At 44.9% G+C, this 21,918-nt stretch overlaps 1 protein-coding gene and 1 long non-coding RNA gene across 2 annotated transcripts in view; both read right to left on the bottom strand.

Moving 5' to 3' along the window:
* Nucleotides 1-5,984, bottom strand: part of LOC144613210 (uncharacterized) — a 28,929-nt gene extending 22,945 nt beyond the window's left edge. Inside the window, exon 1 of the long non-coding RNA XR_013550593.2 lies at nt 5,851-5,984. This is a non-coding gene — a long non-coding RNA (uncharacterized LOC144613210). The remainder of the gene's footprint in view (nt 1-5,850) is intronic.
* Nucleotides 1-21,918, bottom strand: part of CD2H10orf90 (chromosome D2 C10orf90 homolog) — a 270,251-nt gene that overhangs the window by 94,718 nt on the left and 153,615 nt on the right.

Below are 21,918 nucleotides of genomic sequence, written 5' to 3'. Positions count from 1 at the left end.
CACTGTATATTAATTATACTTCAATAAAAAATAAATAACAAAAAAGTTTGTGACTTAGACAAGTTCCCGAACTCTCTGTGCCTCAGTTTCCCCATCTGCAAAACAGGGATGATGGTATCTGTTTCACTGGGTTATTATGAGCGGTGAGAGAGAAGACACACTGAAAACCCTTAGGATGTGGCTTGGCATATAGAAAGCACTCGATAAAATTCATTTATTTCTCCAGGGAATATTTATGTATCACCAACCCTGTGCCAGGCACTAGTGTAGACCCTGAAGTCACGGCAATGGGCAAAATAGACAGAACATCTCTGCCCGCGTGGAGTTTATATGCAGCTTAACATTTTAGCAAAAGTTAATGATTCTAGTTATTATTATAATTCAACATTTTTACTCTTGATTGCAAAATAAGTACCAGCTCATCAGAAACCAGAAACTAGAATGACAAGATAAAGTTTCACTAATGAACTTGAACTTTAGAGAGAGCTGAAGCATTAGCTTCAGTAATTACCGCTCTCCTGCCGGCTCCCCGGAATAGCCTTTCCTTTCTCTCTACTTGCACAGAGACACAAAGGAGCGGTGCCTAAGGAGGCACCCGGCCGTGGGTCCACCGGCTCTTAGGAAGGTGAAAAAAAAGGAGCAAACACCAGGATTTAGCACTTTTAGGTGTCTGAGCAAAGAGAGGGAGAACACACCAATCTAAGGGAATTTTAGAAGCGTAAGAGCAGATATTTTTTCTAAATAGGCTAGAGACGTAAATGAGAAGGGTAGTTGGGCAGAAAGAGCAAAAGCAGAGCAGCTCCAGCTTCTTGAAAAACAGGTCAGGTGGGGCCGGGTGGGGCTGAACCTGAGACCGAATGAAGGGTAACACTGAGGAGCTCGTCTGGGCATGAGATGCACAACTTAACCCGACTAAGTTGGGGCTGCACGATCACAGGAAACCCTGCTTTGTGCAGAGGGCAGTGGAAACCCATGAAACTGACCTGCACTGAAGGCCAGATTCACCATGGACTAGCCATGTGAACCGAAAAAGTCATTTCCTTTTCTTAACTTCCTCATCTGAAAAATGGACTATCAATCCCAACCTCATCCATCAGGTTAGATTCTCAAGTCCTTCTAAGAGAATATTCCCACCATCTGGGATGGGAGGCTTCTAGAAGCACCTAGTTGTCGATGCCCAGCTTCCTGTGGGACTCTCTAAGATGCCCAGATGACCCCAGCCTCTTTGTGTGTGTGAGGGGAGATGTCAAACCTAAGAGGACAGGGCTATCAATAGGCTGCCTTTGGAAGACAGACACACAAATAGTCAGGGCAGAGGAATTTTCCCTATCAGACATCAAAATTTAAAAATGTAGAGAAAATGTCAGTGCATCGCTATAGGAATAAACAAAAAAAATGACTAGTGGAAAAGAATAAGGAACCCAGAAAGAGACGCTCCCATATATGAAATGTGAAAAATAATGAGGTGGCACGGATAAAAACAAACCATAATAAACGATGCTGGGACAATTAGTTGTCAGTAGTTTAAAAACCAAAATCCATTCCCTACACCCTCCCATGCCCACAAATCTAAAAACTTAAATTGGAAAGGTAAGGCTTTGAAACTGTTAAGAGATAAAACAGTCATGACCTTGGGAAAGACATGATACCTTTAAAATGTCCCCAAAGCAAACATTACCAAATAAAAGTTTGATGAATTCAAGTATTTTTAAGAACTTCTGACCACTGATAGATGTGATAAAAAGAGGAGGCTATAAATTAGAATAAGGTATTTGCAACCCCCCAGAGAATTAGTATAACAAGAAGAAAAAAAACTTCCATAAATTAATTTGAGGAAGACTGGCAACCCAATGGAAAAAATAGGCAAAGACAGAACATACATTTCTCAGAAGAGGAATGTTCAGGGAACAACCGAACTGAATAGATAGATATGGATACATATATCTGTTCGTTGAATAACCTCATAAGTAAATAGAGAAATGGAAATAAAATCATAATAAAAGACTGGTTCATATCTACCCAACTGGTAAAAAATAACAATGCTAAATATTGGTAAAGACACAGGACAACAGAGACTCCCATATTTGGCAGACAAGCATCTGCTGACACAACCGCTGTGACCGTGACCTAGGGAAGGTGAAGATGATCTCGTTCTGATTTATAGTATTTCATCAAAATTCAGCACTTCGTTGAGTATAAGATGTACCATTCTCTTATGTATCACCACGAAAGAAAAAGCTTCCAATTATGCTCTGAGATGCCAGGAATTTTAAGACACATTCCGATTTCAGACACATTAAGATATAAGAAATTATGTGTCTTAGAATAAATGACATATGGTGTGTGTATAAGAAACCTGCTCATTGACACCAGAATTTCCAAGACTGTCCACAGCACCATTGCTCTTAATGACAAAATCCTGAAAACAACCACAATGTACTCTGATAGGAGAACTTATAAATAGTGAGAGAGTCAACAGCCCAGCAGTGAATATAAATAAATGACAGCTGCACACATTAACATGGATGACAAAAAGCAAATGAAAATAAGAGAAGAAATGAATGAAAGCACAGGAAAAAAAAATGAAAGAAAAATTAGCAAAACCAAAACTGGGGTTTTTGAGGGAAAGAAAAACTAACAAAACCAATCAAGAAAGCCATGAAAAACACATACAAGTAGCCACTTCCAGGAATGGAAGAGGTGTTAAGACGACAGGCATGAAAAGGATAATGAACATGTTTTATGGGAATAAATTCAACACAGAAAAGATGCACAAATTGCTTTTAAAAAATACGACTTTACCAAAATTGACGCAAGATAAAACAGAAAGTCTTAGGAGTCCTATAGCTCTTATAGGAATTCAGTCATTATTAAAAACACCTTTTTATAAAGAAAACTCCAGGCACCGATGGCTTCACTGGAAACAATGAACAGGATGAGACAGCAAAAAATCAAATCTTAGCTCAGGCAGCCTGTAGGCATATATCGCAAAGATGAACTTCAAGAAGAAAGATAAGGCCAATACTACGAGACTCTTGGGAAATTAGAGGCGGCCAGCACAACCTACCACAGACTAACAGTAACATCTGATAAAGACGTTACAAAACATAGAGAGGAGGTATGAAAACTACAAATCAGTGTCCCTCCTAAACACAGACCAGTGGTTCTCAGCTGGGCTAATTGCCTCCTGAGGAATATTTGGCACTATCTGGAGACATTTCTGGTCGTCACCACTGGGGGAGCAGGTGCTGCTAGTGACTGCAGACGTTCCCTTCCAAGAAGTCACAGAGCTGGGCTCCGAGGCCCCCCTCCCAGGGGCTGGCGTCACGGCTACATCTTTGTCCCATTCATCAGCACTTGCCTTGGCCCCAGGAACTCTCAGACCCTGAGGCTGGAGCCTTTACTGGGTTCCATCCAAGCTGGGTCACCCTGGGTCAGCCCCCAATAAGTGGAGTCAGGACTCATATACAGAGTGAGCACAAAGCAAGCATTCTGGAAAGGAAGGGGAAGGGGAAGGGGAAGGTAAAGGGAAAGGGGAAGGGGAAGGGAAGGGGAAGGGGGAGGGAAGGGGAAAGGAAAGGAAGGGACAGGGAAGGGAAAGGAAAGGGAAGGGGAAGGGAAAGGGAAGGGACAGGGAAGGGACAGGGAAGGGAAAGGGAAGGGACAGGGAAAGGAAAGGAAGGGAAGGGGAAGGGAAGGGAAGAGGGGAAGGGAAGGGAAGGGAAGAAGGGAAGGGAAGGGAAGGGAAGGGAAGGGAAGGGGAGGGGAGGGGAGGGGAGGGGAGGGGAGGGAAGGGAAGGGAAGAAGGGAAGGAGAGAGAAGGGAAAAAGGGAAGGGAAGGAAGAAGGGAAGGGAAGGGAAGGGAAGGGAAGGGAAGGGAAGGGAAGGGGAGGGGAGGGGAGGGGAGGGAAGGGAAGGGAAGAAGGGAAGGAGAGAGAAGGGAAAAAGGGAAGGGAAGGAAGAAGGGAAGGGAAGGGAAGGGAAGGGAAGGGAAAAGGGAAGGGAAGGGAATGGAAGGGAAAGGAAGGGAAGGGAAGGGAAGGGAAAGGGAAAGGGAAGGGAAGGGAAGGGAAGGGAAGGGAAGGGAAGGGAAGGGAAGGGAAGGGGAGGGGAGGGGAGGGGAGGGAAGGGAAGGGAAGAAGGGAAGGAGAGAGAAGGGAAAAAGGGAAGGGAAGGAAGAAGGGAAGGGAAGGGAAGGGAAAAGGGAAGGGAAGGGAAGGGAAGGGAAGGGAAGGGAAGGGAAAGGGAAAGGGGAAGGGAAGGGAAGGGAAGGGAAGGGAAGGGAAGGGAAGAAGGGAAGAAGGGAAGAGAAGGGAAGGGAGGGGAAGGGAAGGGAAAAGGGGAAGGAAGAGAAGGGACGAAGGGAAAGGAAGGGAAGGGAAGGGAGGGGAAGAAGGGAAAGGAAGGGAAGGGAAGAGAGGGGAAGGGAAAGGAAGGGAAGAAGGGAAGGGGAGGGAAGGGAAGAAGAGAAGGAAAGGGAAAGGAAGAGGAGGGGAGGGAAGAAGGGAAGGGAAGGGAAGAAGGGAAGGGAAGGGAAGAAGGAAAGGGGAGGGAAGGGAAGGGAAGAAGGGAAGGGAAGAAGGGAAGGGAAGAAGGGAAGGGAAGGGAAGAAGGGGAGGGGAGGGGAGGGGAGGGGAGGGAAGGGAAGGGAAAGGAAGGGAAGAAGGGAAGGGAGGAAGAAAGAAAGGGAGGGAGGAAAGGAAGGAAGGAAGGAAGGAAGGAAGAAAAGGAAAAGGAAAGGGAAGGAAGGAAGGAAGGAAGGAAGGAAGGAAGGAAGGAAGAAGGAAGGAAGAAGGAAGAAAGGAAGAATGGAAGGAAGAAGGAAGGAAGGAAGGAATGAAGGAAGGAAGGAAGGAAAAACTTGCCACTGTATTGCTAAACCCCATTCATATAAACCCAGAACCCAATAGTGTGATTCTGGAGTTAAGTCCCTTTCAACCCAGGGCAAATCTGTCTTATCATGTAAGGCCCAGCTCAAACTATTTCCCTCTGGAAGCTTCTGCCCCCAGAAAAACAAACCGGCTGCTCTGGTAGCGGTCAGCGGTTGCTGGCCCGGATGGATGGGCTTCCCAGGGGCAAGGGCCTGATCTGGCTCCTGGGGAGACAAAGCCATGAGAAATGAGCTCGGACGTCGGAGCACCTGAGAGCGACTGTGACTTCAGCAAAGTCAACCTGTCACCGTGGAAGAGCGAATGAAAAGTTTGCTCACCTGGGCCCCATTACAAGCACCTGTTTCTCCGGGGGCGGGCCCGAATCGGTGTGTCCACGTGGGACCTCTCCTGAGAGGCCAGGATCCCCAGAAGAGGTGGGACCAGATTACACCAGAACCCCCAAGGGTGGTTCTGCATCTAAAGAAGAGGGAGGAAGGAGCACCTGGGGGGAGGGGGGGTCAGTCGGCTGAGCGCCCAACTTCAGCTCAGATCGTGATCTCGTGGTCCATGAGTTCGAGTCCCGCGTCGGGCCCTGCGCTGACAGTCGGTCAGCGCAGAGCTGGCTTTAGACGCTCTGTCCCCCTCTCTCTCTGCCCCTCCCCCACTCACACTCTCTCTCTCAAAATGGAAAATAAAACATGTTTTAAAAAGAAAAAAGAAGAGGGAGGGAGAAATGCAACGATTCTCTGTGAGCAGGCAGCCTCTGGTCTTTCTCCCTCCTCATGCCCTCGCTTAGAGCTACGAGCCACGGTGCCCCCCTCCTGCCGAGGGGTTTCCTTCTTGCCCCCACGAGATCCCCTTCCCTGGGGAAGACCTGCGCACTGTACCTCCAGGGTGCAAGTCCTGTCCCACCGGCCCTCCTGCCCCCATGGGACTCCCAGGTCCACCTGCTTGGGCAAAATCCACTTCTGTGTGGTACCTGATCACCCGTGTTTCCAGCGCAGGCCTCCCTTCAGCGCTTCTCTGGTCTTGTCGCTGGAGAGTTTCCCTGTCATTTCCTTTCCTTTGGTGTCACATTTGCCATTCTCCACGGCGCCTGCCCTTACAGTTGTCACGAGGCATGTTCCTCTTCGATTCTCCCAGTCCTCTGGGTCTGGCCGGAAGGCGTCCTCCCCAACAGAGGCCGCTGCCGTGGTTGGGATACGCGGTCCCTCCTTTCACGGGTGTGTCAGTCACCGGTGTCATAAACCAGGACCCAGGAGACATAGGCAGCCCTTTTGTGATGTCTCCAGAGATGGCTTTCCCGGGCCCCTCATTCGCCCCCAAGGGAAGAAAACATGATGATGCCCCAGGATCCCTACAACCTTCATTTTCCTACTGAGAAAGATCGAAACCGCTAGAATGAATTCCAGGTCTGTTTGTTCCCGTCATGTTCTCACTCGGCTTCTCTCCTCCCCCAGCAAACTGACAGAATCGGAGACATTCCTGGAGAAGCTGGAGACTCTCAGCGAGCTCCCGTCCACCTGCCACACATACACGGTGGGAACACGGTGCTGCCTCTCGACACCTGGCAGGGTCTGCACGGGGCTGTTGGCCGTGGGGAGTCTCTGTGGACTCACCACCGCCCCCCCCCCCGCCTTGCATCGGCTCCCTGGGAGCAGAAACCGGCCACCCCCACCTCGCCCAGGAACGGGTGCCCAGGTGGCTTGCTCGCAGCACCTGAGGTCACGCTCCCACGAAGAGCTGTGTATTTTCACGTCGGACCCAGGAAGCTTTCAAACAGATCTCCAAACCTCTCAGACGTTCCTCATAGGTTCCTGTGGCCAGATTGCAGAACGTGAAGCTGTGCTCAGACCTTTACACATCCAGTCGTATTGTTCAAAATCCATGGATGTAAAGGAAACGGTGAGAAAATATTTACAATTGAAACCCACAGCAGCAGGGATTCAGATTCTCTCTCTCTCTCCATATATATATATATATATATATATATATATATATTTTTTTTTTTTTTTTTTTTTCATTTTCCTCAGAACCTCCGTGTTAGGGGGGCAGGGCCTGGACCACCATGAGCCATACAAACCCCCATGGGCGGCATACCTGCCCTCAAACCTCCAGTGTGCACCGACTCAAGCCCGCATGAGGAACGAACGCTGTAATCCCTGCTAGGGGCTCCTCTTCTCCAAGAACAATCTGAGCTGTCACTGCAGGGACCACGAGTAAGTGACAGGTGGAACAGGATCTTGACTCCCACTCGTGCTCCCATTGGTGTGGAACGAAGCTGCAAGCCCTAAAGAGCCATCTGGGCTACCGGAGGCACACGGTTACGAGAGAAGCTCACCCTTTGCATGTCAAGGGCTCCCCAAGGGGCCCCTTCAGGGGTGCGGCCCTGGGAGTCGGTGGGCACTGACCTAGGAACCCGGTCTTTGGTCTGGAACAAGCGGTCCCACTGTGGGACACAGAACATCCTCCATCGATGGATGCGGGCGGGGGGGCGGGGGCGGTGATGCAACCTTGAACCTGGGAAAGGGGCGGCTGGGGCGGTGGTGGTTTGAGGCAGCGTTCACTAAACGCTCTTGGGCAAAGACACCGAAGCCCATCTCGTTGCGCCAGCCTTGATTCCGCCCGAGACCTCAGGAAAGAGTGAAGATTGCTCCTGCTTCCTGAGCGCGGCAGGGATGCGAAGCCCGTCCTGCCCGACGTCACCCCAAAGCTCCCCCACCAGGCTGCACTGGCTTCCACCTGTGCCCTCCACACTCAGCCCGCCCACCGCAAAACGACGCATGAAGCCAGAGTTGTGTTCTTACAGACAAAAATGCCCTTGACTTCTTTCAGCGCCCTGCCCGAGTCTGATAAAAATGTCTGCTGCTCAAAGGTAGCCCCGAAAATCCTGCAGCAAGAAGTCTGGCCAGGTGAGGAAACTTGGGGTCCTGGATCACCAGCCTCGCGTTTCCCCTGAAACAAAGCTTCCAAGGGCTGGATCTGGCAAGTCACCCATTCTCCTGCCAAGTCCTCAGAATAAAAACACCTGACATTCAACAAACAGAGGGACGTAAAAATAAAGAGAAATGTAAGTGGGTTTGGTGCTTATCTGTCTTTCCAACAAAAGATAACAGGTAATTGCTTTTTTATCACCAGCACTTGAAATTTGAAAGTAAAGGAGCCAGGCTTGATATCGCACCTAAACTTGGCAGTCCATTGATCCTTAACTTCCACTTCTGCTGAGGACCAAATAGTCAGACAACCCAGATGCTCGTAGACGATTCAATAAGAAAAATAGCCAAGAAGCAGCAGAGGCAATGTCAGCCGCGTCGTTTCCAACAGGAGGGCTTTCTGTTTAGATTTTGTTAACTGATTACATATATGCATGCCCCCCCCCCGCCCTTCACCGCCACCCCTCCCACCGAAAGTTCTAAAATGTCACCGAGTCTCTAAATCCAGCCTTTACCAAAGAAGAGACATCTGAACAAGGGGAACAGGATGCTTCATACCTTCCCCAGGAAAGGAGAAAGCTGTCGCCTAGCAACCCGGCCCCCCAAAATGCCCTCCAGTTACCTGGCTCTTGTGAAAACTGAGCATCTTTAACAGACACAGCCACTGCCTCAGTTGCCACAGCAAAGCGCTTTGCAGGGAGCACCCCTCTCTCCTCTCTTTCCGCCCCCGGGGCTTTCCCCGGTAGTGCCACAGAGTGAGCCAACAAACCTCGTGTCCAGGCTTCCCGGGTTGTCTCCCTCTGAGATGAAGATCCCCCGATTCCTCCCCACCTAAATCTCCTGCAACTCAACGCAACAGAAATGTACTTTTTTTCTGTCTGAAGAATTCTCTGGATGCTCAAGAAATTGCATGGCTCAGCAGAGAATCGTGGTCTCTTTCATCTGGAGGTAATTCTCCAGGTTTCAACTGGTTATTCTTTATTGAACATTTTTTTGAAATCGAAAAGATTTATTGAATATTGTCATGGGTTAAATGGTGTCTCCCCCCCACCCAATACCTATGTTGAAGTCCTAAGGTGATTGGGTTGAAATGAGATCAGTAGGGTGGCCCTGATCCAATATGACTGGTATCCTTATAAAAAGGGGAAGTTTGGACACAGACACACACACACACACACACACACACACACACACACACACACACAGATCATGTGAAGATAAAGGCAGAGAGCAGGGTGATGCATGAATGAGCCAAGAAATGAGAGACGGCCAGCAACCCACCAGAAGTGGGGAACGAGAAGGACGGAACGGATCGTCCATGCGTCACAGTCTCAGAAGGACCCAACTCTGCCAGTGACACGTTGATTTTGGATGTCAGGCCTCCGGAGCTGGAAAGTAATACGTTCCTGCTGTCTAAGCCACTCTGTGTGTAGTCCTTTGTTTGAGTGTCCCAGGAGACCCTTACTACGATTCCCCACATGTCATATGCTGCTACGGGTGTCACTCCCTTTCTCATCGAGCCCCCACGGCTCCCCACGTCTGATTCACCACGGTTAGCACACAAGCAAGCCGGGGCTTGGTGAAATGGTGCGAACTTGCCCAACACCCCACAGCTCCCAAGTGCAGGAACTGGAATTCCCGCTCAAGTCAGATGCCCCGGGAGACCACGCTCTGAACCTCCTTGCTGTTCTCCCTCTGCTCCTTCTAGACGTAGCTTCCTTCACCCCGCAGACCGGGGCTTCCCCCAGAAGTAACTAACAGCGAGGCTAACTGCGAACCAGGACAGGGAAACCTGAGAAGACCAAGGTGGCTGTGAAATATTTAACATGTCGATGGGAGGCACATTGCCAGCTGAGCTCCAGCCAAGAATGGTCCTTGGCTGACGGGCAAGAGATTTCTGCTGTAGCAAGATGAGCCGGGAGCAAAGTTAGCCTTGAACTTCATTAAACCTCTGTGTCTCTAGGGCCACGGGGAGAAAGAGCCCGGAGCGGGCCCTGCAGTCCCAGCACTGAGCAAGGTGGTCCAGAGGGACCTTCCCACCGCGGTGGCAGAGTAGGGCACTTCCGAAAGTATTTTCTCACATTTGCAACACTCAGCAATTCTACTGTAGCTTGGGTTCGTGCATTTGCCACGGACAGCAAAACATCTACCAGGGAAAGCAAACTTTGGTGAATAGAGGAAAACCCCACAGTAGGGCTCTGTTCCACGACAGAGAGGGGCTAAAATTACCACAGGCAAGTGATGGCGAATTGGTATCCCCAACAAGGTCACCACGTTCAGAAAGCTAACCGCGTGGGCGGGTGTGTGTGTGTGTGTGTGTGTGTGTGTGTGTGCGCCCGCGTAGAAGGATTCTTTGTTGTTTGTGGAGTCTCTGCAGTAGCATTTCATGACCTGGTGAAGGTTTCCCATCAAAGAAGTCGCCTCCGTCTACAACATTATGTAAAGGGTCAAATCATATAAATAAATGCATTTAAAATTTTTTTTAATCTTTATTTATTTTTGAGAGAGAGAGACAGACAACAAAGACAGAGACAGAGTGTGAGTGAGGAGGAACAGAGAGAGAAGGAGACACAGAATCCAAAGCGGGATCCAGGCTCCGAGCTGTCAGCACAGAGCCCGACACGGGGCTCGAACTCACGAACCGCGAGATCGTGACCTGAGCCGAAGTCGGACGCTTCACCGGCTGAACCACCCAGGCGCCCCTGAATAAACACATTTTAGTGATTCTTCCAGTCACACAGACCTTCAGCCAAACTGCTACAGAAATAAATTTGTTGAGTAAATATAGCACCCAGGAAATGATCAAATATTAAAATTTGATTAAAATGTTTTAATGAAGCAGAAGAAATATAATGCTTTTACTTTGTGATTTTTATAAAATGGGCAAAATCTCTAAGACCACTATATTTGGAAAAGCTTACAAATTAAATTTCTCCAGCATGTACTTATTAAATAAGTACATAATTTAAAAAAAAAAAAGAGATTTCTTATGATAAAATATGAAGTTCCAGACAAGGAAACCTTAGGAGCTGGGAACAAGGCAAGCATTCCCAAGATCGCGGGGGCGCTGCCGACACAGTAAGATAAGGAGGGAAGAGACAAAACTCTCACAACTTCAGACGATGTGATTGTCCACCTGGGAACCCAAGGGTCTAAGCTGAAAACCATTAGAACCAATGGCAGAGCTGAGTAGTTAAAGCACAATCAAAAACTACTTCCAAGCATCACAAAGAACAGCAATAATCAATTACAAATCATCAGGAGAAAAAAATTAACACTGACAAGAAAAGGAATGCATCTAACATGAAATCTGCTACACCTAGGTTGAGAAAATCCTAAAATTATACTCGAGGAGACAAAGGAAAGGCTAGGTGCGTGAGGAAGCACACGTTTCCGGATGAAGAGGTCAAAATTGTAAAGTCAACACTGTCCAAGTTAATTTATATATTCTAAACTTAATTAAAAATGGACAATAAATAAATATTAGATAAAACTTCAAAGCATGATTCATAAATGTATGTGGAAAAGAGAATACATAAGAATACCCAAGTCAATTTTGATAATACATAGTAAAAGTGCAATATTGCCATAATACGTATCAAAACTTATTCAAATGCTGTGTTAATAATTCAAACAGTGTGGTCTCAGCAAAGGAAAAGATGGACAGATCAGTGAAATAAAACAGAAAGTCAGACACCCTTGTACTATCAACAAGATGTTACAAATCAAAGGGACTAGGATTGGTATTGATAATCCATTTAGGGATAAAATAATGCTACGGTCCGTATTTAAACCCATTCATGGGGCACCTGGCTGGCTCAGTTGGTGGAGCGTGTGACTCTTGATCTCAGGGTTATGAGTTCGAGCCCCACGTTGGGGGTAGAGATTACTTAAAAATCCTTTAAAAAAATAAAGCCATTCACAAAACTAAATTTAAAATAGATCAAAAGTGTAAACACAAAAAGTGGAATTTAAAAAAAAATAAAAGAATATTTTTTTAAAATTTTTTTTAACTTTTTTTTTTTAATTTATTTTTGAGACAGAGACAGAGCATGAACGGGGGAGTGTCAGAGAGAGGGAGACACAGAATCTGGAACAGGCTCCAGGCTCTGAGCTGTCAGCACAGAGCCCGACGCGGGGCTCGAACTCACGGACCGTGAGATCATGACCTGAGCCGAAGTCAGCCGCTCAACCGACTGAGCCACCCAGGCGCCCCAAGAATTTTTTTATAATATTGGAAGTCCTCTTAAAGAAGACAAAATATCCAGAGCTCATAAAAGATAGATAGCCAAAGTGTAAAATAATGAGTAACTTGTATACGACGAATATTATTACATACAGAATTAAATGACAAGCAAAAAAAAATTAAATAACAAGCAACAGATTAGAAGAAACATTAAAAGGATACATACACAGGACATAATATTAACTTCTATGATTATATTAGAAGAACATACTTTATAAAAGTGAGTTACTGATTTGAACACGGATTTCACAGAAAAACAAATACAATGGGGCAATATTCAATTAAAAGGTGCCGGAGGTTTTTAGCAATTGAGAAAAAATAAATTAAAACAATGTTTAAAGAAAATAAAATAATACCTTCTGCAGTAAAGGATATCATCAAGAAAGTGAAAAGACAATCTACAGAATGGAACAAAATGTTTGCAGATCATATACCTGATAAGGATCCAGAGTCCTGCATATATAAAGAACTCTACAACTCAACAACAAAAAGGCAAACAACCCCATGGCCCAAGAACTTGAACAGACATTTCTTCAAAGAAACTATCCAATGGCCAATGAGCACATGAAAAGAATCTCAACATCCTCAGTCATGGGGGAAATGCAAATAAAGACCACCGTAAGACACTACTTTATATCCACTACTGTGGCTATAATTAAATCTAAAACAAAACAAACATACAAAAAAAAAAAAAAACAGAAAAAAATTGGTGGTAGTAAGGATGGGAAGGAATGAAACTTCCCATACATTGCTGGTGGGACTATAAATAGTATGCCTGCTATGGAAAACTGTTTAGAAGTTCTTCAAAGAGTTAAACATAATTACCATATGACCATGTTATCATATATATGTATACACATGCATGCATTTATGTATGCATATACAGATACACACACACACACAAAAGAACTGAAAACAGGTACTCAGATAAACACTTGTATGCAAACCTTTGTATCAGTACTATTCACAATAGCCGACAGGTGGAAACTACCCAAATATCCACTGACGAATGGATAAACAAATTTGTACATTACACGAGGGATTATATATATACATATATATATATATTATATATATACATATATATGTATATATATATGTACCTAGATACAACGGAAATATTCAGCTGTGAGAAGAAATGAGGTGCTGACACATGCTACAACATGGATGACCCTCGAAAACATCGTGCTGGGTAAAAGGAGCCAGACACAGAGGATCACATAGTATATGATTCCCTTTACATGAAATGTCCAGATAGGTCAGGCCACGATGATGAAAAGTAGATCAGTAGTTGCTAAGAACTGGGGGGAGGTATGAGTAGGAAGGGCTTTCATTGGGAGTGGCGAAATGTTTTGGAACTGGAGAGAGGTGGTGGTTGTATAACATCGTGAATGTTCATGCAGTGCACGCTTTAAAATGGATACATTTTTTTGTTATGAGAATTTCACCCCAATGAAAACAACAGCGAGATACCTTACCTTTTTCTTAGTTTGGAAAACACACACACACACACACACACACACACACACACACCTATAAAAATGCAGTATTAGGGGCGCCTGGGTGGCTCAGTTGGTTAAGTGTCCGACTCTTGATTTTGGCTTAGGTCATGATCTCCCAGTTCGTGAGATTGAGCCCCATGTTGGGCTCTGTGCTGACAGCACAGGGCCTGCTTGGGATTCTCTCTCTCCCTCTCTCTCTGCCCCTCCTCTCTCTCTCAAAATAAATGTATTTTTTCAAAAAATCCAGTCTTAGGGTGTGGGAAAATGGGTTCTCTCCACACTTGGCTCAAATATAAACCAGTAGAGCACTTTTGGGAGGGAAATTTGGTGATATGTATCAAATTTCAAATGTATATACCTGGGACGCCTGGGTGGCTCAGTCGGTTAAGCATCTGACTCTTGGTTTCAGGTCAGGTCAAGATCTCACGGTTCCTGAGTTCGAACCCCGAGTCAGGCTCTGTGCTGTTGCAGAATCTGCTTGAGATTTCTCTCCCTCTCTCTCTGCCCCTCCCCCACTTGTGCACGGTCTCACTCTCTCTCTCAAAAAATAAATAAAATAACCAAAAAACCCAAAGTATATACCTTGTGACCCATCAATTTCACTTCTAAAATTCAATTCCACACATGCCCCAAGATAGATGTATATGTTCGCTGGTGCTTAGTTGTTTAAAAAATAAAACAAAATTAAAAATCTGGCAAATGGGTGTCGTTGGTTTTGTTGAGAGCCTCAAAGAAGAAACTGAAGGACCGTTTCATCTCAAATTGCCCTTAAACATCCCTTAAATCACCCATAAATTACATATATGTGATTCGTGTAAACAACTCTGTACGGCAATAAAAATGTACAAATATACAGTTTACACTGTAATGTATAATCTCTAGTTCCATAAAGTGGTCGTAATAAAAATTAAGTCGTTCAAGTGCTACACTGCTTAGACACACTTCAACAAATCTGTAAGTCTTCAAACTTGCCGGCTCCGTCTGCTGGTGCATAATGAAGTGTCCCTGCATTTTGGTCTTCTCATCTGCAAAGTAGGGATGACACACGCCTACCTCAAAGGGCCGCTGGGAGGACACGCGGAGTTAATTCAGATAAAGTGCCGGGCACCGTATGCGGTGCACCTTCAGCCTGCGGTAAATGCGGATGTTATTAGGCAGTCAAGGGGTTGACTTTCTAGAAGGGAGGTAGGTGAGTCACAGATAATTTTATAGGCTACAAGGTGAAGAGGGTTCGGACAGCTGTGGGCACAGAGCAGGGGCACTTGGGGCAGGCTGCCCACACAGAGGGGCCTTACCCACCACCTCTCAGTCCACTTGGAAGTTGGGTATGAACCCATTTTCCGAGACTGGAACCAATGGCGCCTAGGACCAACACCACCATGCTCTTCCCTGGCGATCACAGATGGTACTTCTGCATGCCCGTGCTATCGGCCATTAGCACCTGTGTTTAAGAATTCCCTGTGTTTGTTCTCGGGAAAATAAACTGTTAGAAAGGAAAATCAATTTTCATTAGCAGTGCTATTCCTTTCGAGAAAGTCCTTTCTCAAATAAAAGTGGTGGAGGACACTCCGAAAGCTGGTGTCACCTTGACATTCTCTACAGGACTGAGTGAGCTGCCGACTCTGGCCTCGGGGCTGTCTTCTCCCCTCGGCCCTAGGTCAGCATCCCGGATGACCTGTCCACAGAAGCCACAGCAGGTGCCGTGGAAGCAGAGAGCGGGCTGGGCGGGGCTGGGGTGCACCGAGAGCCTCCCCTCGGGCCCCTTACTTCAGCTCATGGGAACAGGAGTAGTGTTGCCCAACCCAGTTTTTTAAGAGAAACTCGATGCCTGAATTTTTAGTTAAAATCTCCCAATTTTTTTAATATTCAAAGTATGCAAAGACACTCTTGGGCCCAACCAAATACTTCTGTGCGATGAATCTGGCCCAACGGCCCTAATTGGTGGCTTCTGTGACACACATTTGGCCTTGCAGGGTTGAAACTGTGCATCCAAAGGAGCTCACGAGACCATGGCTATGATGTCATAGGAAGATGATCGGCCGTGTTCTTTGGATCCGGCCAAGCCCATCGTTGGATGGGAGTCAATTTCCCACCCCCAGCCTGTCAATCAGCTGCCTCCAGGATTTGGCCCCATTCTCCCCTCCACACCGCGTCCCCCTGCGGAGGGTCATCCTTTGAAATAATACCTGTCACTCTGTGCAGTGCTTCAGACACACCTCACTTAACAAAAGTAAATCACAAGACACATTCTCTGCCAAGAAAGCAAGCACACCGAGTTTGATTCTTCGTTTCCACTTAAAGAGTCAACAGGATTTGTGCCGTTCAGCACCTCCCCTTTGTCAGTGGAGCTTTTAGAAAGATTATCTTAAATGAAGGTAAAGAGAAGGATGGAATCAGGGAAGGGAAGGTACAGAGCCACCAGGCAATGCCAGAGCAGAATCGATTTTCCCTAAGTGAGGGGAGTGAGCGCAAAGCATGGCCTGGCAGAGTTACTCGGAAACCAGCTCTTTCCCAGATGGTGGGATGCCCCCGCCTTGCGCTATTGATCTCACCGCATGCACGGCCAGAAGACAGGAAGACCTCTGATTATCTGGTGATTTTAGTATCTTTCCCTCCTTCCTGATCAGCAGGGTGATGGGTTCTGAAGACAATTTCTTTATTTTTTAAAATTTTTAATGTTTATTTATTTCGGGAGAGAGGGAGAGACAGAGCATGAGTGGGGAGGGACAGAGAGAGAGGGAGACACAGAGTCCGAAGCGGGCTCCGGGCTCTGAGCCGTCAGCACAGAGCCCGATGCGGGGCTCGAACTCACGAACGGTGAGATCATGACCTGAGCCGAAGTCGGACGCTTCACCGACTGAGCCACCCAGGTGCGCCTAAAGACACTTTCTGGGCTTGATTTCTCGTATCTGGCGTGGGCAAAATGACTTCTAAAGAACACACTCATCTTTAGAAGAGATAAATGCTGACCCACTACGTAAAACACGTGGCGCCTGCCATCCTGTGTCTGAAAGTGACTCAGAGCCTCGCTGAGGTCACGCACAACGCACCTTCACCTCCACCTTCCTCCCACGTCATGGAGGGTGTGACTACACTCCTAACACCCTCCTTCATCCACCCAGTCACTCCTGGCCCTCCTCTGATCTCTCTCACCCAGAGCCAGGTCCCAGCCCCTCAGGGACCCACGGTAACTGACATGACACTGAGCGTAGTAAAAATCTCCCATAAATTACCATTTGAGTACAAAGTGTACAAGCTATGGTTGGTTTTCCAATATCCCAACCCTTAGTTAAGGGGGAGAGGGGGGTCTCTGCAGCCTTAATTAATTCCTTGTCCCTTCCCTTTTATTATGTCAAGGAAGGTATCATGACCTGTATACCTGGCCAAGTGAATGACACCAAGGCCTCACTCTTTTTTGGTCACTGATAAAGCAACCTTTAAAATTACTCTCATCAATATGCTATGACTTTTTCCTGCTGAATTCTCCCCATTGCCTATGATCTCAAGATGGCTGAGAAACACGGAGGCAGAAATTTCTCACAATATTTACATAACACTCTCTCTTTTTCTCCCTTTGGTAAATACATTTACTGGAATCCCTAAAACCACGGAGAGGAAGTGACACGCTATTTTTCACGTGCCAAAAAAAAAGAACTTTCAACCCAGAATCCTATATACCTCGGGAAAATATCATTCAGAAACGAAGGGGAAAATCAAGACATTCTCAGATAGAAAAAAGAAAAAAACTAAGAAAATCTGTGGCCAGCAGACTTACCCTAAGAGAATGCTAAAGGTAGTTCTCTCTAAACAGAAAGGAAAAGATGAACGAAACTTGGAACATCAGGAAGGAAGGAAGAACACAGTGAGCAAAAGTATGAATAAATACAATAGGTCTTCTTCCCCTCTTGAGTTTCATGGGTTATGTTTAATGGTTGCAGCAAAAATCACAACACTATCTAACGCGGTTCTAAATGTACATAAAGGAAGTATTTTAAATCCTTGCATTATAAATGGGGGAGGGTAAAGGGTTGTACAGGGAGGTGAGGTTTCTGTACGTCACTTGAACTGGCAAAATGATGACAAGAGACTATGATTTTATACGTGTAGCTACTTAATATGGCTAGCTGCTCTCCTTCAATTAATGTTTGCATGATCTATCTGTTTCCATCCTTTTACATTCAGCCTGCCTAGATTGCTATATTTAAAGTGAGTTTCATGTAGATAGCAAGTGTTTGGGTCTTGTTTCATAGTCTAGTTCATAAATTTTGCCTTTGAATTTATGCATTTGCATTACATACATACGAGACATATAAATACATAAATATACACGTAAATATATGTTATAGATCACGTATATATCATGTATATATAAATATATATCTCAGGTAATTTTATGTAAATAGTATGTATACATGATATAGTTCATATACGTATAGTACATGCGTGATATAAATTCATATTATGTGTGTGTATATATCATGTATGTATATATGTGATGTAAGGAATATTACATCTAATACCTCATCCCTAGAGTAACCATCAAAAAAGCTATACAAAGACATTCTGAAAAAAATTATAGTGAAATCACAATGAAATTATAAGAAATGTTCAAGTAACCCACAGGAAGGCAGGAAAAGAAAACAGAGAAATGAAAAACCTAAGAAAAAGCGGAAACACAACAAATAAAATGGTTGACTCAAGCCTTAACTTCTCTATGATTATATTAAATGCAAGTGGTCCAAATACACAAAGTAAAAGACAGAAGTTTGTGGAGTGGTTTATAAAATATGACCCGACCATTTGCTATCCACAAAAAACTCACTTTAAAGATAGCGAGTAGGGGTGCCTGGGTGGCTCAGCCAGTTGAGCATCTGACTCTTGATTTCGGCTCAGGTCATGATCTCACGTTTCAAGGGATCAAGCCCCGCGTCGGGCTCTGTGCGGGCAGCATGGTGCCTGTGTGGGATTCTTTCTCTCCCTCTTTCTCTGGCCATCCCCTGCTCATCCTCGCTCATACACTCCTCTCTCTCTCTCAAAATAAATAAAAACTTCAATAAATAAATAAATAAATAAAGCAATAGAGGCAGGCTGAAAGTAAAAGAATGGAAACATTCATCAAAGGAAAGGAAGAGCAGCTATGGGAATATCAGACAAATAGACTTCAGAGCAAAGAAAATCACCAGAGTAAGGGAAGGACAGTGTATGATGATAAAAGAGCCAATCTACCCAGGAGACAGGAGAATCATAACTGCGTATGTCTCACACAACAGAGCTGCGAAACACGTGCACCAAAAGTGGATAGAACTGAAAGACAAACCCGAAACTATCCTAGGAGATCTTCACGCCCCTCTCCCAACTGTGGACAGAAGGGACAGGCACAAAACCAGCAAGGACACAGAAGAGCTGAACAATACCCAACAACCACGAGGAGCGCATCGACATTTATAAACCACTGGGTCCACCGACAGCAGAACGCGCATCACTTCCAAGTGGCCACAGAACATGTACCAAAATACACCACGTCCTGAGCCATAAAACAAACAGCAACACATTTTAAAAAGTCATAGTCATACCTAGTGCGTTTTCTGACTAGAGCGGGATCAAACTAGAAACCAGTAACAGGAAAATCCCCAAACACTTAGAAACTAAGCAACGTACTTCTAAATAATCAATGAGTCAAAGAGGACACCTCAAAGAAAAGAAAGAGGGAAGGGAAGGGAATGAAAAGAAAACTACAACATATCAACGTTTGTGACACAGCTGTGGCAGTGCATTTATAGCACTAAACGCCAACAACAGAAAAGAGGAAAAGTTTCAAATCAACACTCTAAGCTCCCACCTCCAGCAGCTAGGAACATAAGGGCAAACTAATCCCAAAGGAGGCAGCAGGAGGGAATTATCAAGGTAAAACAGAAATCAGTGAAGTCAAAACCAGAGAAACAATAGAGAAAATCAATAGAACAGAGCTGGTGTAAATAAAGTTGACAAACTTCGAATAAGAGAAAGAAAGAGAAGAAACAGATTACCAATATCAGGAATGAAATACAAAGATATCACTACAGACCTTACAGACATTAAAAGGATGATAAGTAAATACTATGAACAAGTCTATACGTGTAAATCTGACAACTGAGATGAAATGAACCAATCCCCTGAAAACGCAAACTACTGCAACTCACCCAATATCAACCACACAATTTGACTAGCTCTGTAACGATCAAGAAAACTGAATTTATAATTAAATCCTCTGCCCCCCCCCCAAATTTCCAGGCCCAGCTGGTTTCACTTGAGAATGCTACCAAACATTTAATGGAGAATTAAACATCAATTCTACAGAAATTCCTTCCAGAGAAAAAGAATACCTCCCAGTTTATTTTATAAAGCTAGTATTTCCCTACTACAAAAAACAGACTGGAAAGAAAGAAATAAAATTGTCCTTATTTATATGTGACATGCTTGTCTACCTGGAATATCCCCCAAAATATCTAAAAAAAAGCTCCTAGAACTAGTAAGTTCAACAAGGCTGCAGGAGACAACATAAACATACAAAAATCAATTGTGTTTCTTTATTTTTTTATTATTTTATTTTATTATTTTTTAATATGAAGTTTATTGTCAAAGTGGTTTCCACACAACACCCAGGGCCCATCCCAACAGGTGCCGTCCTCCATGCCCATCACCCACTTTCCCCTCCCACCCCCCATCAACCCTCAGTTTATTCTCAGTTTTTAAGAGTCTCTTATGGTTTGTTTCTATATAACAATGAACACATGGATACCACAAGCTCAGTTGCAATCCCCTGTTATAATTGCTCAAAAAAATCAAATACTAGGTGTGGCTCTAACAAAACATGCACGGGACTTGGGTGCTGAAAATGGCACAGCATTAACGAAAGGAGTCAAAGAAGACATAAATAAATGGGGAGACGTTCTCTGTTCATGGATTAAAAGAGTCAACATAGTAAAAGATGTCAGTTCTCTCTAAATGGATATATGGGTTGAACACAATTTCTATCAAAATCCCAGCAAGATTTTTATACAGACAAAATTATCCTAAAATTATATAGAAATAGAGAGAATCTAGAGTAGCCAAAACAATTTTTTAAAAGAACCAACTGGGAGAAACCAATCTACCGGATTTCAAGAATAATTATATACCTTCAGTAATCAAGACCATGAGGCACTGGCAGATCGTTGGACACCTTATGACTGCAAAAGAATGAAGATCTCAGAAATAGATACACACAAATATGTCCAACTGATCTTCAATAAAAGTGCAAAAGCAATTCAGTGGAGGAAAGATATCGTTTAAACAAATGGTGCTGAAGCGATTGAATACTTACAGGTCGAAAAATTACCCTTGAACTCAGTCTCACAGCTTATATAAAAAGTAATGCAAAATGGGATGTCACTAAATGTAAAATGCAAACCTATAAATGCTTTAGCAAAAACAAAGTAGGAGGATATCTGTGGGATCTAGGGCTAGAGAAAAGAGTTCTCAGACTTGATACTAAAATAATGACTCAGTAAAGATACCTCGATAAACTGGACTCCATCACAATTTAAGTATTTTGCTCTGTGAAGACCTTGTCCAGAAGACGAAAAGGCAAGTTACAGAATGAGAGAAAATATTTGCAACCCACATAGCCAAAAGAGGGCCAGTATCTAGAACACATAAAGAACTGTCCAAACTCAGTAGTAAGAAAAACAAACAATCCGATTAGAAATTCGTCAAAAGGCATGGAACTACATTTCACCAATGAGCACATACAGATGGCAAATGAGTGTGTAAAAAGGTGCTTCACAGCATTAGCCATCGGGGACATGCCAGTTGAAACCACGATGAGATACCGCTATGTTGCTATCGGAGTGGCTAAGATAAAAAACAGTGACAACACCAAATGCTGGCCAGGAAGCAGAAAACTCCATCACTCATACGATGCTGGGGAGAACGTGAAATGGTGCGGCCACTCTGGAGAATCGTTTGGCAGAGTGTTTTGAATTAAACATGCAGCTACCATACAACACGCCATTGCACTCCCGGGCACTTATCCCAGAAAAATGAAGACTTGTGTTCAGACGTGCACACGAGCTGTGCACGAGCGGTTCCAGCAGCTTTAGTCATTAGAGCCAAAAACTGTGGTACATCCATATCATGGGATACTACTCAGCATGAAAAAGGAATGAACCGTTTACACGTGAAACAACCTGAATGAATCTCCAAAGAATTCTGGGTGCAAAAGCCCACCCCACGCTGTTCGATTTCATTTATGTAACATTCTTGGCAGACAAGAGGAGAGAAACGAAGAACAGATACATGGTTGTCAGAAATGAAGGAGGGGTGGGAGCAGGAGGGAAGTGGGTGAT

Source organism: Panthera onca, chromosome D2, assembly GCF_046562875.1.
Source record: "Panthera onca isolate mPanOnc1 chromosome D2, mPanOnc1 haplotype 2, whole genome shotgun sequence".
Lineage (NCBI taxonomy): Eukaryota > Metazoa > Chordata > Mammalia > Carnivora > Felidae > Panthera > Panthera onca.
Note: the sequence above shows the minus strand (reverse complement) of the source record. Positions and strands in the feature narration are given on the sequence as shown.